Raw genomic sequence first — 10,302 nt, 5'->3', positions numbered from 1 at the left:
AGTTTTACAAAACTTCAAAATTTGAGAAACTCAACAGTTCCATTTATGAATTATAGCAACGGTCTACAAACTGCTGTTGATAGTTTGAAAAGGGAAATGTACTATGCATGCATATGGTTTATTTTCCGATTGCTCTTTAAAATTAGTGCCATTAGTTTGTTTAAAACCAGCTCAAAAAAGCTTTTAACACTAGATGCATTAATGCACAAGCAAACTCTCCTGTTTTTTTTTACATGCAACTTCATACAATTTTTTACATTTACAGACAGTGTCTAAGTGCATTTTATTATGAAGAGCCAAATGTGCATTCAACTGGAGTACAAATGAAGCTCAGCGCCAGTTCAATCAAGAAGACCAAGCCCTTCATTCATATTACATGTCATTTCAATACTCTCTCCTCCCTCATTAAGTGATCGGGGGCGTCACTCCCCAGCTAACCAATCACTCCTCTCTCCATTCTCACAAGCCTATCGTTGCACCCGCTAATCCCTTTATAGAGGCGAAGTCCCTCCCCTTCCGGGAGCCTCCATGGGACCCCGGAAGCGGAAAATTATACATTGAAGTCAATGGAGAGAGAAAAGTTATCTTTTGATCCCGTTTGAATTGTGCCACGAATGACACATATGATGTTTGTCAATCTTAAACAATCATTTCCATGCAAAAAAAGTCAAAGTTTGTCGTAAAAATGCTGAAATATAAGACTATGAATAATACGCAACTAGAAAGACTACAAATCCCAAATGCATTCTGGGTCGCGTAAGTGATGTCATAGGCGATAATGCTCCAAGACTGGTTGTGACTCGCAAAGCAAAGAGGAAGAAGAAGACTGATTTATTCCCTCCAATAAATATAAGAGATTGCTCCAATAAATTCACTTTTACAAGATGCCTGTGTGCTTTGTACGAGGTTGTAATCACAACAGAGATCATACCACTTGCTCGTTCTATCGCTTCCCGTCTGATGAAAGGACCAGGAGTCGTCGGACCAAACATATCAGGTAATATACATGTTTTGCATGGAACATAGTCAAGTTAGCTACCTAGCTAGTAGCGAGCATGTTAGTTAGCATTATATTACATTACTTAGCCTTGTCATTTGTATTAGCCTTAACATGAAGTAAACCAAAATGTTAAACAGTAAGAGTAGTCATGATGGTAAGTATTTTGTGAAACATTTGAAGAGTAGCCTATCGCCCCCCTCCACCAGGTGCTAAGGGGGCGGGAGGTAGGCTAACGCCACATTAGTATCAGCGATCTTTTCTACTTAATGCTATCTGCACAAATGGTTAACATTGACCATTAAAAGATCAGGCAGTTCAGGGAGAGTCGAAGGAAGGAAGGCAGGGAGCTTTGCATGACATTCTTCTGGACGTGTTTCATTGTGATGATAGTGAGGGTGAGTCAATCTGTTTGTTGGAAAGACAGTAGTTGAGTGATTACTGAGAGAAAATTATTAAAAGAGATAATTATTCAGTGTTGTTACTTTAAAGTGTTGTTACTGACCTTTTTCTCTTTTATTTTCTTTACCTCACCTGTAACTGCTGAGACCCTGAGGAACATGCACACTGACCTGCTCTGGCAACCTGATTTCCACTGTACGTAATAGTATTTGGTTATGGTATATTATTTATATACATCAAAGGCACAATGCACCCCTCAGAGACACACATGTATTGAGTGGGATATTTTGCATTGGTCATGTGAAATCATCTTTACATACTAGAAAACTGTAGGAGCGGCAACTTGTTTTGAAATTGAATTTTTAATATCCGATAATAAAGTTGATCTGTTTTCTTTATTCTTCTCTCTTCCCAGCTCCATCCATCACCGTTCTCTGTTCCTGCAGGTCCTGCTTGCTAATCAATGCTTTATGTTTTTAAACAATTACAAATAAAGTCAATGTGTTGTATGACATGAAGTTGTGCTTCATTCTGAGTCAATAATACATTCATTTTGCCTTCAGCTGCAAAATTATTGTGGACTGCACCGACATCCATGTAGCAGCCCCCCCCCCCAGTAAGATGAACCAAGCAAAGCTGACATACTCAACATACAGCTGTACTCTTAAGTTTACATGAAGAATTTGTGAAATATTGGTAATAACAGGTTTAAATGATTATTAGTAATTAATTATATAATTCTCATCTTAGATGAGCAGACAGGGAGCAGATGAGAAAAGCAGAATATGCAGCTGCCATTTTCCACATGGAGAAGAGAAAGGGCCAAGTGTATTTGAGTGGACAAAAGAGAAATCCCAAATACGAAAAATAAAATTATACAATTTACAGATATGTATACAAATAAATATATATCCTATATACACCATCATGTATAATGATGCTGTATGATGTAGAAGGAAGTGTGGCAGATAACAAGTAAATATAGAGTTACATACAGATCCATATTACAGCAAAGGATGGAATAACTAAGAAGCACGCAGTATAATAATAATAATTACACGCAACAATTAAATAACTGCTCAGCATCTCCACCACAATCCCAATCTGCTGTGTCCTGTTTTCCTCCCCTCTGCATAACACCCCATCACACATACGAAACACAACGCAGAGTCCGAGGGTGTTCAGAGTATGTTTATTTAAATGTCCTCCTCTCTACTGGCCAACACAGGGAGCATATGCTGGGTGTAGAATTGTTCCAGGAGGAGGAGATTTCCATGCCATGCAGGGTCTTTGGGGATGGGGATGATGATCCCCTCCTTCGTGGTCCACAGTAGCAGAGACTCCGGTCTGTGATGTGCAGCTGTTATATAATATACAATACATTTTTTTGAAAAACATTTGATCAAAAAATAAGGATTTGGTCAGGATCTAGAGTCAGTGTGTAGTTTATTAATTAATCAATGCTCTCTACATTAGGAAAACACATACCAGTGTACCAGAGGGAGTCACACACAGCTGTGCCTAGATAACCAAACAAATTGACAACAGGGATGCAAACTCATCAGGTATGAAAAAGGTGACAAGGATCCGAGCCCCCTGACCCCACAGAATATCGGCTTTAAAATGAGGAATAACAGAGGATTTTAGCAGTCAGAACAACTAAAGCAGCAGTGTTAATATTAACAGAAACGCCATAGAGTCACATCTAATAGAAATATATAAAAAGCATTTATTTTAATTGTGTAGCAGTCAGTTTATAATTTTGGCAGCACTGTTGAGCATTTTGAAAATGTATTTTCATGCCTCTGTGCAAGGCTTAGTCTTTCTATCTTTATAGCCACTGGTGTAAAGTAAGTTAACTAAGTTCATAAACTCAACAAGTACTATACTTGGGCACAATTTTGAGATACTTGTACTTTACTTAAGTATTTCAATGTTTTGCTACTTTTTACTTCTACTCCACTACAGTTCAGAGGTAAATGGTGTACTTTTACTCCACTACATGTATGTAATACCTTTAGTTACTTTACAGATGTGGATGAATGATGTGAAATATAATCAAGTGTTAAATCAGACTTTAGTTCCACCTGGAGTAAATCCAAAAGCTACCCTGCAGTATACAAAGTCATTCAAACTAGCTGCACCTTTACCAGCTTTGATAACACTTTAATGATCAGTCATTATAAAACATATCATATTATTCTGAAATGGACCAATCTGCAAAATGACTACTTTTACTGTCGTTACTTTCACTATATTTTGATAATAATACTTTTCTACTTTTACTTGAGGAACATTTGGAATGCAGGACTTTTACTGTAACAGAGTATTCCTACACTCTGGTACTTCTACTTTTACTCAAGTACAAGAACTGAGTACTTCTACTTTTAATCAATTACAAGATATATACTTATAACACCTGTTGGAGATTTGGAGGATGTTGCAAACCAACCTCGTCTCCGCGTGTCGTTTGCTAAGCTGGGTGAGTTCGGGAAAATAAAGGGATTAAGAAACACCAGAATACAAGTTAAACAATAATCCTGCTTTAATGATATACAGTAACGATACAAATACAAAGAAATCACGAAGCACTCTGCAGAGTACTCCGGGCTCAGGTTCTACCCCACGTGTGAGACAGGTCTCAGGAACGGCTGGTGAAAAACAAGAGCGCGAACCAAAGGAAAACACAGTCTTTCATACTAAAACACAGGAGGAGGTGTGTACGTGCATTCCCCCAGAGGTCATCTTATTGGCAGAGATCAACACATGGCCTGTCGCACCCAATCAGTGCGACACAGCAGCTTGTAGCCAGCACACACACATCTCTTTTATGGCCCTTGGTCCCTGTGTCCATCTTCCCGCCTCCTGACTGCCACACACAAGTTAAAAGTATGTTTTAAGATATAGTTGTTATAGTTGGCTAAATATACGTAATACATGTTAATTACTTTCATATCAATAACAACGAGGAACACATTACCTATGCTCTTAAGCAGTATTAGAGATGCTTTTCAAATAGTCAAACTTCTCAGGCTTACCTATGGCCCTTCCATTTGTTTGAGCTATTGTTCACATCTTTACTTCAAATAAAAGGTTTCACATTGTATATTTCCAGCTTCCTTTACACATACTGCTATTATTAACACAAAGTAACTAACCACACACCTCTATTGAAAACAAGTCGATTCCCCTGACAATTGACATGCTGAAACTCCTGGAATGTGTCCCTCCCCCACCTCTCTCGTCCCTGTCATAAAAAACTGCTTCCATTTCATATAGAGTAATGAAAGATGTTTAAGCTAATTTCTCCACAATGTTTGTAGCCATTTAGTACCCACACATGAAAGAATAAGAACAGAGGTATAGTTGACCAGTAATCATGTAGCATTTATATTTACTTCAATGAAAACACATACACATCTGCTACAAGATTGTGTCACACACACCCTTTTTTTACGAGGGAAACATTCCAGAGCCTTGGCCTTTCACCTCAATATATTGGGGGAGGAAAGGATACTTTGTCCCTTCAAATTTAACACACATGAACATATATAAGGTGACACCAAAATGAATATACCAGATTGAACTTTCCTGTCATACCACGTTACTTTAATCCTTCAAATAATTCAAATAATCCTTCAATTCCCCCTTTTTGGTCTCGCATTAACGAGACCAACACACATAAGACATTTGAAACAAACTACTGTCATTCTTTGATACTGTGTCTGTCCCCCTTCATTAAACCTTTGAGAACAGAAAACAACCTCCAATGACAGTGAAGAAACTATCAGAGTGAGAGCCTGAGTGCCAGACAGCAGCATCCTTGCGTGTTGTTGAATCATCAGGGCCCCCCCCCCCTCAGCGGAATACGCCAACAAGGGCAGCTGATAGGGAGGGGTAGATGCGGCCTTTCCTTCAAAGGTGGAACTGATTAATCTGATCAGAGAGAAGTAGACTCCTCTGCTGCCTCGAGAAGTCCCCCAGCCCGCTGACGCCTCCTTCCAAGTCGTCTGCTGTAGGGATGTCCGCGAGGTCCTTCTCCTCCAGTCCGCTGATGCCTGCTTCCAAGTCGTCTGCTGTAGGGATGTCCGCGAGGTCCTTCATGGTCCTAGCCGGTGATTTCCTCGCCGCACACTGGCTCCAGTAGTACCAGATGTCCCCCTTTGCTCCTCGGCGGACGGCATGAGATGTCCTCTGGGTCACTCTGTAGAGGCCGGAGAACCTGGGGTTGAGTCACGTAGGCCTGACGACCTTCAGCCAGACGAACTCCGCTGTGTCGGCCTCCTGCTCCTCGGGTCCCCCTTTTGGCGTCAGCAACCTGTGTGGAGAAATCTGATACCCACCCCTCAAGTCTACGCTCAGTGCTTCTGGGCCCTCAGGTGTTTGACCCACCGCTGGTAGGCCGCTTCAGAATTCTAACACTTGGCCTGTGTCAACAAAATAAACCCCAACATCTTCAGGTGAACTAAATATCTCAATAGCTCTGAATTCCTGACAAGCATCTGTGTTATTATAAATGAAATCCTTGAGATCCCATTTAAAATCTAAATATAATATGAACTGCTAATGTCTCTGGTAATGGAACACACTAATGTTATGGATTAAAAACAACTAAAATCATGATACTGACAAAGTGAATAATTTCCAGGCGAGACTGCTTCTACCTGTCACTGCTTGGATATTATCAAGCTGAAAAATGAATACAGAAATCCAACATACTGTCATCAAATGTCTTTCTATTATGAATTTAAATTAAATGTACATCCCCATAATGATCTAAACAGTCTATGGCTTTTACTTCTTTACCAGGCTAGTTACAAGATGTTGTCTAAATTAAATTCTATCTCATTACATTACTATGTTTTAACTTAGCTGTAATATGTTCTTTCTACCCTTCAAACCTCAGTTACTTTAATACCTGTTGAAATATTACCAAATTGTTTTCATTATCACAGTTCACCTTCTCATTCTCATTCTGGAATTACCTCTCTCAGTAGCCCCTTGGCCACTGATTCTGCATCTGTGTTACCTGTTATAACTCAATCAATATTAGAAACATGTCAACATTCATCAAACAGTATCTTATCCCCAGATATGGAGCAGGTTAAATATAAAACTGTCAATCAATGGTCAGATTGAACATCTGAGTTGGGGCGGCAGGTTTCTTCCAGTCCCTAAATGAAAATATCCCACACTCCCCCTTTTTACACATGTAAACATGTGTAATAAAATCCTGTATGGGAAGAAAACTTTCAGGTAACCAGTGGTTATAAGAAAATACCAAACATCATTCACAAAAGTATATCCATCATCTTTCACAGTAAACACTCCAGGGAAAATAAGTGTTCATTTCCAGCTGGCAGTCCTAAAAGAAACAGAATCTTTAGATTTTAGTTTGAGTTTTACATTTGCAAACCGCCAACTCCTGTGGCAATTAGAAACGGGTCACATGTGCATTTTTCCAAATGCGTGGAATTGTAGGAAACCTGTGTTTCCCATGGAGCTCCAAAATAATGTATTAGTCCAAAGACATGCTCGGTTAGTTATTGTTTTAGAATCATGCAGTTACACTGATCACATGCAGAAATTCATTCACACCCACACTGTCAGGTTGTAAAGTCAAGTTTGGTCAGCCCCAGAGTCAGTCATTGATAGTGCTTTTCTCAAGTCACACTGTCAGTCAGGGTCAAAGGTCATTTGGTCTCAGTTTCATTGGCCATGTGTCGTGCTCTGCAGAGACTTTGATATTTCAGCATAGGCCAGTATCCTTTGTCTACAAAAATCAGTCATATATGGAGCGCCATCATTTATCAATTCACGATTACCACCTTAAGTCAGATATCTCTAACTTGTCATCGGGACGGCTGCTTCCCACATTTCCCGCAACTTGGTACAAAACTCACTTCATAATAGTACTACTACTACTGCAATTTATTTACAACTAAGTAGTATTAAAATGTGTAATAAATCTAATTCAGAAACTTGTGTACATAACTATTATCTTAAGTCAAAACATTACTAGGATCTGTGTAGCTCTGCATTTCATAGCTCATTATACTCATTTATCTTCAATTCCGGTCTACTTAAAAACAATGTTAAACTCTTTAGCAGTGTGTGGAACCTTGGGTGTCTGAACATGCAACCATCACCCTTTACTTTACCAAGGATTAAAAACAGTTTCCATCCTAAAGCCCTCCTATGGTAATAACTATGCCACAATGGTGAAATCAATATTGTAACAAATGAAATCACTGCTTTATTCACACATGAATAAAAATCTCTTGAAGAATAATTTATTAATATGATGGAAAGATTGAAGAATATGGTTCTACACTGTGCTACTCCAAAACACCCCCTGCTTAAAGTGTAGTGCATATTTCCCTCATGTCTCCCCCTTTAACCCTCAGTGTGTTTTTAGGATGATTTTCTCATTTTACTTTAATAGTTTCCTCTTTACTGCTATTTTGAATTTACCAATCGATTAATTCATGGTTAATACCTCTTTTTATCTTTACTTATTTATCAAGTCAATTCAAGTTCTTTAAATGTGGTGTCTTCTATGTGCGTTTTGTGAATAAGTGTGTTTATGTGTAAACTCACTCATTCCCGTTGTCCTTTTCTCCTCCCCTGGTTGTCTCAAGCCGTGACCCCGACCTCCTCACTTCAAATCGACTATGCCAACTCCTCTGATTCTGTCTTCTCTTCAGTCCATCAGCTCTTGAATCCATCCGCTGTAACTGTTTTAGGCAGCCGTTGGCCCAGTCACATCTGCAGCCCACATCATGCCACTGTTCTTGCACTGCTTTGCATTTCATCTCCCCTTTACAGTCTCTCTGCTGCTTCATGGAGGGCGGATTCTGCTCTCATGTCCCCCACTCTGCTCCTGTGCCAAATCTCGTGGCTCAGCTTCATGCCCTGTCTGAGGGACTGATGAGAGTATTTCTGTATGTCAGCAAGCGGTTTGGTTCTTGATGCCTCAGGTGGAGACGGTTCAGCTCCGGTTCTCTGTCTGTTTGATGGAGAAGGAGGAGCCTCCTTTTGGGTTGGGTCTTTTGTCTGCTTGGAGGGACGGGGTCGTAGCCTTTCTAACTCAGAGGGGGAGTCCAGGTCCCGGGACGCATTATCCATAAGAAATCTAGCACACTGAGATTGAATCAATCCAACCCTTTCCACTCTGTCTCTTTCTAATCATACTATATGTCTTAGTTGCTAAATGCCATCTAAACAACACCATTAATGTCTACTAATGATATTACAAAAACTCCCTCTATAAATTGTTTCATCCATTGTTACATATCTACCCAACCTGAGTCTTTCAGGAAACCATTTTCTTCCATAAATTGAAATACCTGTTTCAAGCATTACATATTTCACACACTACGAAAGAACATCTCCATACTTTCTCCAATATTTTAAATCCCACTGTTACTTAAAACAATAGTAAACCTGCAGAGCACACTGATCAGATCACAGTAATATACTTTGACTCAAGTGTAGGCCCATGTCTACTTTCCATTTTACTTATTACTTTTGGTGAATATTTATTTATATTGTCTAAATTCCTTGTCTATGATGTGCAAAAAGTTAGAGTATAAAAATGTGTTTTTCTCAATGTATTTACACTCCACGGATTCTTGAGTTTACTCATCTCCTGGTGTTGTCGTTCCTAAAAATGTTAGCAAACACAAAACTCCCACTACAACATTTATAGATAAATTGATCTAGCAAAATGAACTCTTTTCTAATTCAAAATGTGACAAAAGAACAATGATTTGTCTTTCACAAGATGGTGGTCTAACAGAATGACTCTTGACCTCATGGGGTCAAATAGATTTAGCCATGAGGCGGCTGACTTTAAAATGAACAGGGACAAAGAAACCACATGCATGTGGGTACATTATAGTCTAGAAATATAACACAAAACAACACGACTTAAAAATAATAACAATTCAAATGACTTCTGGTGAAAAGCATGAAGAACAAAACAACTTAATCTACTCTCAATGTTCATGTACACCATCACTGTGTATTTAATCAGTTGTTACCGGTTGTATCCTTAATCAAACTATTTCACCATCTTCACTTATTTTAGGTTACTCATTCAACAATATGACATTCTCCCGAATAGTAGTTAACTTTATATAACTTTTACTCTCTATATTTTAGCAACAACCTTACTTTTCTCTCTCTCTCTGTCTACTTTCCAAAACATCTCATTTCTCCTGACCACAAGTTTCTCATAAATCACCCCTTTGTGTAACCGTGTGAGATGCCTGGAGCAAAACCTCGTGCAGGACCTCTGTCATGCTTAAACATTAACAGATTCCCTCTGACAAACTTACAAAAATCTTCTCTTTACTTTCTACTCTTTTGTTCCTGTAGTTAATATAATTTTCCCCTTGGAATATAATTAAGTACAATCCTTAGTTAATGACAAATACCATGAAATTCACAACGCAATGCAACGGTATCAATCAGTTCTCAAAGACTATATTTAAATAGCAGCAAACCATTGTTTCTTATTTATTTCAATATATCTACCACTTCAAATCACACCTTGATCTGTTAATTTTCTATGTATTTCACTCCAACTTCAGATCACTAGAGAAAAAAGCAAGCAGACACACTCCGGGCTGCTGCTGCTGCTCTCGAGAGGAAAAAGGGTGGGGGGAACTCTCACAGACAAATACTGACACCCCTTCTCTCTCCCCTGCTGTAGCTCTCAGCCTCTCCTTTGGAAAAGGGGGGCTTCTTTCAACAATTAACACTTCTGCTATCCTTTTATTCAATTTTTTTTTTTTTTTAACCCACTGTCCTCGTAAGCTCTCAACTCACGCTCCTCTCGTTAAAATGTTCCCTTCATTATGACTTCGTATCTATTCATCTGACTTAGGCTGTTTCTG

General features: G+C 39.0%; 1 long non-coding RNA gene across 1 annotated transcript; it reads left to right on the top strand.

Moving 5' to 3' along the window:
• The first annotated feature begins 724 nt into the window (after window positions 1-724).
• LOC307019601 lies at window positions 725-1,913 on the top strand. Its single transcript, XR_013802707.1, has 2 exons — window positions 725-1,594; window positions 1,815-1,913. It is a non-coding gene; the product is annotated as an uncharacterized lncRNA (long non-coding RNA).
• The last annotated feature ends 8,389 nt before the right edge of the window (window positions 1,914-10,302 follow it).

This window comes from Notothenia rossii, assembly GCF_949606895.1.
Source record: "Notothenia rossii genome assembly, chromosome: 9".
NCBI classification, from domain to species: domain Eukaryota; kingdom Metazoa; phylum Chordata; class Actinopteri; order Perciformes; family Nototheniidae; genus Notothenia; species Notothenia rossii.
The sequence above is the reverse complement of the archived record's forward strand: the minus strand, read 5'-3'. Positions and strand labels throughout refer to the sequence as shown.